The following is an 8,879-nucleotide window of genomic DNA, read 5'->3' on the forward strand; positions in this document are numbered from 1 at the left end:
CTGCGGCAAGAAGCAGGTTGTCGGGAAAACTGACAGAAATTGGCAGTCAAATACCGAACATTCCCTCTGCTTCAACTTCCCCCGACGTTCAGAGTGTCCGCCTGCTGACCATTCCTGTGAAAGAGAGAGAGAGAGAGGCCATTCGCCCCCTCTTTATCCATCCGCCTGAGACCCCACATGACAAAAAGTCCAGTTGTTCCTTCACTGGTTCCAGAGGTTTCTTTCTCCAGTGGAAAAACAATACTCCACTGCCCCATCTGAGAAGCCAAGCCATGGATCGAGTACCCTGTGTGAGAAGACGTTCCGGCCCGCAACCCGAAACTTGCTGACACCAGTATGAACGTGTGCTGCACACGACAAAAGGTTCGTACACAAATTGGGGATTCTCTTTTTCAAAACGCTGTGGATCCTGGGACAACTGGAGCTCTCCAGATCAAGAGATGTTGTTTGGCAAATGCACCTTTGGATATGGAGCAAAGATGGGAAAGTATACAGTATTGAGATGTGGATTTAGCTATGATTTTATTGATTGGTATAACAGACTTATACTTCCAATGTTGCTTGGTTTTTATATGTCCTTTTATAAATCAGACTGTTGAGACGACTGTTCAGTTTGCAGCTCTTCTTTGCACTTACCTTAGAATGCTTCTCTCATGTTTGTATTGTATTGTTTTGTATTGACCACAATAACAAAAATGATAAATGATAAAAAATAGAGATGTACAAAATAATACATGGCTTGGAAAAGGTGGATGCTAGGAAATTGTTTCAGTTAAACGAGGAGACTAGGACCCGTGGACACAGCCTTAGAATTAGAGGGGGTCATTTCAGAACAGAAATGCGGAGACATTTCTTCAGCCAGAGAGTGGTGGGCCTGTGGAATTCATTGCCACGGAGTGCAGTGGAAGCCGGGATGCTAAATGTCTTCAAGGCCGAGATTGATAGATTCTTGTTGTCTAGAGGAATTAAGGGCTACGGGGAGAACGCTGGTAAGTGGAGCTGAAATGCGCAGCAGCCATGATTGAATGGCGGAGTGGACTCGATGGGCCGAATGGCCTTACTTCCACTCCTATGTCTTATGGTCTTATATGGTCTTATGGTCTTATAACAGCATAATAATTTGATCACCAAGTTCTTTGATTTGAATTAGAAACCGAAATAACTGTGTGCTGGAAATCAGTTCTGTGGAAGGTCACTGGACCCAAAACATTAACTGTGATTTCTCTCCACAGATGCTGCCAATCCTGCAGAGCTTTCTCAGCAATTTCTGATTTGGTCTTTGACTTGACTTCTATGTTTCAGACAATGTGGTCAAACATTTCAATAAAATTTGATGAATCCCTGGACCTAAATGAGATGTATCTTGGGCTGTTGTGGGAGGCAAGGGTGAGCATTGCAGGGCAGGACAAGATGGATAGAATTCATCTCTATTTGGAGAGGCAAGAATTAATCTAAGGAAAATCAGCATAGCTTTGTTAAGGGGGTGATCATGTATAACAGGTTTTAGGAACTTTATTGAAGAGGTGAATATTGTGTAGATGAGGGTAGTGCAGTTGATGTAATCTGTGGATTTCAGTAAGACTATGAGAAAGTGACACGTGGAGACTCGTCAAGAAGATAAGAATCCCTGGGGTTGAGGGTATTTTGGCAAATTGGATCCAAAGTTGGCTTTGTGGCAGGAAGCAGAGAATGACCGTACAGCCATCAAGATATACAAAGTTAAAAATCACAAGGGGTCAGTGAGTCTAGAACTAGAGGGCATAGGTTTAGGGTGAGAGGGGAAAGATATAAAAGAGACTTAAGGGGCAACTTTTTCACGCAGAGGGTGGTACGTGAATGAAATGAGCTGTCAGAGGATGTGGTGGAGGCTGGTGAACGCTGGTGAAGTGTGAGTAACGCTTTTTGAGGAGTAATATTGCTCATGAGTTCACAACATATAGTAGGACCCAACGACATAGAGATTCAGAGGGACCTTGGTGTTAGAATGTACAACAGTAAGCACAATATAGGCCCTTCGCCCCTATTGTGTTGACCTTTTATCCTATCCGAAGATTAATCTAACTAAATATCTTTGATGTTCTTATCCAAAGATCCTTGAAAGCAACACAGCAGGTAGACAAGGTTGGAAAGAAATCATATGGGATACTTGCATCAATTAGTCAACCAGTATATATGAGATCGAGTAGCTTGGGATGGAGCTGTATATAACATTAAAGGCCACAGCTTGAATACTGTGCACAGTCCTGGTTGCACAGCATAGAATGCATGTGATTGCTCTCAGGAGGACATTTACCAGGATGTTTCCAGGGCTGGAGTGTTTTAATAATGGAGAGACTCCATATATAGGGTCTAGGTCGATGTGTTTGTTGATGGAGTCTGTGAATGGGTGCAGTGCTTCTAGAAATTCTCGAGCTGTCTTCTGAGCTTGTCCTAAGATCTTTGTGTTGACGCAGTTGAATTTGTGGTCCTTGTCATCAGTCTGTATGGCTGCTAGGGACATCTGGTCGTGGTGTTTAGTAGCTAGTTAGTGTTTTGTATTGTGTTGTGTATTATTAGTTGTTTACCTGTTTGTCCTGTATAGTGTTTCATGCAGTCTTTGCATGGAATCTTTTAAATTATGGTAGTCTTACACATGATGGGTATATAGGGTCTTTTGTCCTGGTGAGTTATTGTCTGTGTGGCTGTCATGAATCACTGATTGGAAAAATCAAACTGTTAATTCCAAGATGTTCTTTATATAAGGTAGCATGGCGAGTGTGTTAGCTCCTGGCACGTCCTCATCATGTTGTTTTTCTGGTAGGCATCTGTGGATGAAGTTGTAGGGATATCTTGGTAAAAGACTTTCTAGAAGTGTTCATCTCTTCACAGGTTGAGAGTGCAGCGGTGTGTTGTAGCCCTTTTGAACAAGATCTAAATGTAGTTTCTCTCGTGTGTTGGGGTGGTTGCTGTTGAAATTCAGGACCTGGTCTGTGTGTGGTTTTTCTGTACACTCTTGCAGTGTGTTCACTGTTCCGTAGGCAGTTCTAAGTGCTACCTATGTACAACTCCAATCCTGACATGGATGCTGAAGGAATCACATTACTACCATCCTGTGTCAGATACAGACCACCAATCACACAAGCCAGAGAAATACACTCAGACACAATGGTCTCAGGCTGATCCAGGTTATGATTATGGATGCACGCAACAAACTATACAGGAACAAACAAGAAATTGTGAATTTCAAAAACAACCAACCAGCAATGGATCACAACAATCAAACAGGCCATCACCATAAGACAGAACAGAACCACATATAGTAAGAGAACAGCCCTACAAGACAAAATGACTAAGCTAACCAACAATAGAGAAGACAACACGACAGACACCTGGGTAAGAAACCTTTTCAATAGACAGCTTACAGACACAGAAAACAAGACACTAACCATTGGACACAACTACCAGCACAGGGACACAAAACAACAGACTTCCTTGCAGCACTAGATTAACCAAAGAGAGACAGCAAGCACTAAGACAACCTTTGTACCCTTCCTAACAAAGAAAAGACAAATGAACAACCTCAACACCAAAGAGAGATAAGCCCGACAAGAACATAATCTTGATTATCGCAGATAAAGGCAAAATGACTTATTATGGTTGAGGCTGAATTTATTCAGAAAACAGAGGTTACTGGCAGATACCAATATCTACCTGCAGAGGGAGTATGTCCCCACACCACAGCTAACTAATAGATGAAACAACACACAACAGAACCTTCAAAAAAAACAGACTGATAACCAAGATTGGTTCCATCCGTCGTAAGTCAGAGGGTGACAATACCCCAAGATTTCATAGATTACCAAAGGTACGCAAACCCGATACACCTCTTAGACCTATTGTGGCACTTCCAGGAACGCCATCACATAAACTGGCAAAAGAACGCCAACAAAAACTGAAATATCTGATCAGCAGATCTAAATAGTCTGTACAATCATCACAGGACAACATCAAGAACATAAACCCAAGAACGAAGCAATGGTCTCATTCAATGTAACGGCACTGTTCACTTCAACTGCCCAAACACTCTAGCCGGAAAAACCATAGCCAACTTCCTTGACAAGCAGAACAGATGACATGGTGAGGAACCTATCAACAAGGACTGCATACTCAAACTACTAGACCTGTGCTTGACGACACACTTCACATTCAACAACCAAACAACATGAACAGATTAATGGGACGCCTATGGGCTCACCCATCTCTGTGCTTATAGCAGAAGCAGTGTTGCAAAGACTGGAACAAACAACGCTCACACAAATCTGATCCAAACTCCGGATCAGGTACATGGATAACGCTTCTGTAATTATTAAGAGAACAAAAGATCGAGAACACACACCGGATTATCAACATCATGGTCACAAAGATCAAATTTACGAGAGAGAAAGAAACCAGCAACCAACTCCTGTTCCTGGATGTGACGGTAGAAAGAACACACCAGCCACTAAGTGCCACGACCAGCTGTCCCTAGTAGTCATACACATGGATGACAAGGACCACAAATTTGACTGGAGTAACACAACGAGTGTGGACAAACCCAACAGAGGATGGCCAGAGAATTTCTAGACACATAGTTCTCATCCACAGACTCCATCAACAAACCCCTCGCCCCAAAATACCCACCACTACGACGAACAAACAGAACTGGCAACAGCAGGAAAGGAAGCAAATAAATTCCAGAAGAGACAGTACAGCAGTACTTCACAGGAGGCTCCAAAGCACTGAAGATGTCACCAAGACTGGGGACAAAATGTCTGCAAATCAACTTCGCAGCTCAGCAGACATATTCACAACTATGGCACCAGGAGATGTAAATTCAAGGCAAGGGGCAGGAATTGTAGTGTTGTTTTAAGGAAAGATCTTTCTCAGAGGATAGTGGAAATCTGGAACTCCTTGTCTGAAAGGATGGTAGAAGTGGAAACTGTCAAAGCATTGAAAAAATATTTGGATGTACACTTGAAAGGGTGGAAGTGCTGGAAAATGAGACCAGATTGGATAGGTGCTTGGTGACCAACATGACGCAGTAGGCTAAAGAGACTCTTAATATCTAGTTACCATGATGGGGAGGTGTCAGTGTTGGACTGGGGTGGACAAAGTCAGACGTCACACAACACCGGTTATAGTCCAACAGGTTTCTTTGAAATCACAAGCTTTTGGGTCAATGCTCCATCATCAGATTTGACTTCAGTTGATGAAGGAGCAGTGCTCCAAAACCATGTAATATCAAAGAAACCTGTTGGACTCGAACCAGGTGTCATGTGACTTTTGACATCTAGTTACCAACAAGAAAACAGGCACTCCAAGACTGGGTATTATATCATGAAAAATGAACAATTGGTCATGTAATCATGAAAGATCATTACAGCATAAGACTAGGAGCAGAAATGAAACCATTCAGCCCATCAAGTCTGCTACACCATTCAATCATGGCAGATAAGTTTCTCAACCCCATTCTCCCACTTTCTCATTGTAACCTTTGATCCCCTTGATACTTGGGAACCTGTCCATCTCACTATTAATGACCTGGCCTCCACAGCCTTCTGGGCCAAGGCCAGTACATCCTTCCTGAAAAGGGACCCAAAACTGCACACAATACTCCAAAAGTGGTCCGACCAGAGCCTTTAAAGAGTCTCAGACGCACATACCCGCTTTGGTATTATAAATGCCATCACTGTATTTGCCTTTCTAACTACTGACTCGACCTGCAAGTTTACCTTGAGATAATCCTGGGCGAGAACTCCCAAGTCTCTTTGCACTGTAGACTTCTGAATTTTCTTCCCTTTTCAATAATAGTCCATGTACTCTTCCTGCCAGACTGCATGACCCCTTTCTTTGCCATGTTGTACTCCATCTGCCGCTACTTTGCCCACTTTCCATGCCTGAGCCTATCCTTCTGCAGCCTCCCTTCCTCCTCAGTGCGACCTGTCCCTCTGTTTTTGTGTTGTCTGCAAACTTAGCCAGAATGCCTTAATTTCCTTCATCTAGTTCCTTAATGTATAAAGTGAAAAGTTGTGGTCCCAACACTCAGCCTTGTGGAACACCACTTGTCAACGGCTGCCATCCTGAGAAGGCCCCTTTTAACCCTCTTAAGGATGAGCAACAATAATGGGATCAGGTTTTTATACCAAGATGGAGAGTGAGGTATTTGATTCTGAGACTCCTGGTCCTGAATCTTAAGGAAGGGAAACTGCAATGGTAGGAAGCATGAGTTGGCTTTGATGGATTGGGAAATGTTACTGAAAGGAATAATAATGGAAAGAAAGTGGCAAATGTTCAAAGATCAAATGAGGAAGCAGCAAAAATATATTCCTGTCTGGCGCAAGTTTGCAAAGAGAACTGTGGTGAAATCTTGGCTTATACGGGAAGTTACAGATTAGTATGAGATGGGGCGGGGGGAGAAAAAGAGGTGTACGAATTGGCAAGGAAGAACCATGTGCCTGAGAATTCTGAACAGTTTAGAAGTCAGCACAGATGGACCAAGGGATTGATTACAGGCAAGTAGAGTGCGAGTCAGCTTCTAAGAACAGAAGAACTAAATGAAACAGTTTTTGTCAGTATGTCAAGAGAAAAGGATTGGTGAACACGAACGTAGGTCCCTTACGATCAGAAACGGGATGTGAATGGGCAACCAAGAAACGGATGACAAGCTAAATTAACATTTCACTTCAGCCTTCACAAAGAAAGACACGAATAATGTGGATTTAATCAAAAGGAGGAACTGAAGCAAATCTGTATCAGTGGAGAAATTTAATGAAATTGATGGGATTGAAGGCTGGTAAATTCCAAGGCCGAATAATCATTGTCTCAGGCTACTTATGAAAGTAGCCCTCAAAATAGTTAATGTATTTTTTTGATCACCTTCCAATGTTCATTTGTTCCTGGAACAGTTCTTACAGATTATAGGGTAGCTAATGTAATGTCCCTTTTTCTGAAGGGACATAGGGAGAAAACAAGGAATTATGGACCAGTGAGTCTAACATTTGAAGTGGAGAAGGTGCAAGAGTCCATTGACAATGGTTTTGTAGCAGAGCACTTCGGAAATAGTGGATGTTCTTGTTATCAAGGGCATGCAGTGAAGATGGACTAAATTGATTCTTGTAATGGCAGGACTGACATAGGGTAAGAGATCGAGTTGGTTCAGCTTGTATTCACTAGAGTTTGGAAGAATGGGGGGGGGAACTCTCAAAGAAACTGATCAAATTTTAACAGGCTTTGACAGGCTCGATGTAGAAAGGATGTGCCATTGGTGGGGAAGTGCAGAATCCAGGGTCATAGTTTAATATTGAGGAGTATTCCTGTTAGGACTGAGTTACGGAAAAAGTTCTTCACCCAGAGACTGGTGAGCCTGTGCTATTGACAGCCACAGAGCGTGGTTGAAGCCAAAACATTGTGTGTTCATGAGGAGTTAGCTGTTGCTCTTCAGGTTGAAAAGGATTAAATGATATGGGGAGAAGGTGGGATCAACCGTGATCATATTTGTGACTGTGCACGCTCAAAAGTCACTTGGTCTGTTCTCCTCCTATTTTCAATATTTCTGTCCTCTGAAACTTAATGACGTTCTAATGCTTCTTGCAATGTGTGAGGACCTGCTGTACTTGGACATCAAGTTCTTCAATTTGCTACAAAAGATTACATTTGTTCTGATGTTACATCAACAGATATGTTACTTCGAGAAATTGTGAGAAAGATGTCTCTTTTTTTGGCTATTATGAACTTTAGGTACTGTGAGTGATAAAAGTATGCATGGGCTTCTGGTAAGCACAGAATTAACGGCTTAAAATCTATTTGCATAGATTAGGTTATGTATAAATAACTCTTCAGACATCACCTAGGACTAAGCCACTTCTGAGATCAAAAGCAAGAGGCAATTCCCATCCTGTACAGGTAACAAGACTGCAGGAAAAACAGAAAACACGAAGGAGGTGAAGGAAAAGAAACTAAGCACCAAAATATTTGTCATTGTGAAGAGGCCACTGCACTCAGCTATGGCAAATAGCAACAATGCGCTGGAAGGGAAATGGATCTGACATACCTGTCCAAAGGGAGAGAGCATAAACCTCATTCTTTCAATGAACCTCCTGAGTCGACTCAGCCAGAATAATTCCAGCACGTTGGATTTGTGTGGTTTTCTCAGCTGAACACAAATGAGACTATGTCTGAATGCTATGGGAATGGAGGAGTAAACTAATACGTAGGACAGGAACTCTGTCAGGCAACAGATCTGGTAAGTGATAAACAGTATTAAAATGAGTCTAAAGACTGCTTCCATTGATGTGCAGACTATTCAATCTCTCACTTCACATGTTGCACTCCCAGGTTCACTTGCCAAAGTCAAAGCTGACCTATAATTTTGAGAGTATATACACCTCAGCTCTGACAGAATCGTCATAATGATGGGGCGACTAATCTGGTCAGAACGCATCAAATTCAGTTCCACTCATCTGAGTACAGTATTCTACTGCAGGAAGCAAACCTCAATCTCTGAAGTTATGAAGATGTTGAGCGATTTTAGAAAACTTAATGTACAAAAATGCATTCCATTTAATTTATGTCTGCCTTTGTTCAGAACAGCAATCTGCTAAGTCCATTGAAATTAGTCCCAATGTTAGAAACAATGGCTCACAACTGAAAGAAAAACAGAAATTGCTGGAAAAAACTCAGCAGGTGTGACAGACAGAATTTGGCACAGAGGAATTGGAGTCCGGTTCAGTTTCAGGTCCAGTTCACAATTTTGTTTTATTATTTCTGGCTTACAACTGAGTTCGAGTCAGAGTCCTAGAGATGTACAACATGGAAACAGACCCTTCGGTCCAACCCGTCCACGCTGACCAGATATCCCAACC

The 8,879-nt window shown here is 42.3% G+C and overlaps 1 long non-coding RNA gene across 1 annotated transcript; it reads left to right on the forward strand.

Moving 5' to 3' along the window:
* Positions 1 to 84: 84 nt before the first annotated feature.
* Positions 85 to 8,879, forward strand: LOC122543093. Its single transcript, XR_006309917.1, has 3 exons — positions 85 to 363; positions 7,830 to 8,260; positions 8,353 to 8,879. It is a non-coding gene; the product is annotated as an uncharacterized LOC122543093 (long non-coding RNA).

This window comes from Chiloscyllium plagiosum, chromosome 42 (genome assembly GCF_004010195.1).
Source record: "Chiloscyllium plagiosum isolate BGI_BamShark_2017 chromosome 42, ASM401019v2, whole genome shotgun sequence".
Taxonomy (NCBI): domain Eukaryota; kingdom Metazoa; phylum Chordata; class Chondrichthyes; order Orectolobiformes; family Hemiscylliidae; genus Chiloscyllium; species Chiloscyllium plagiosum.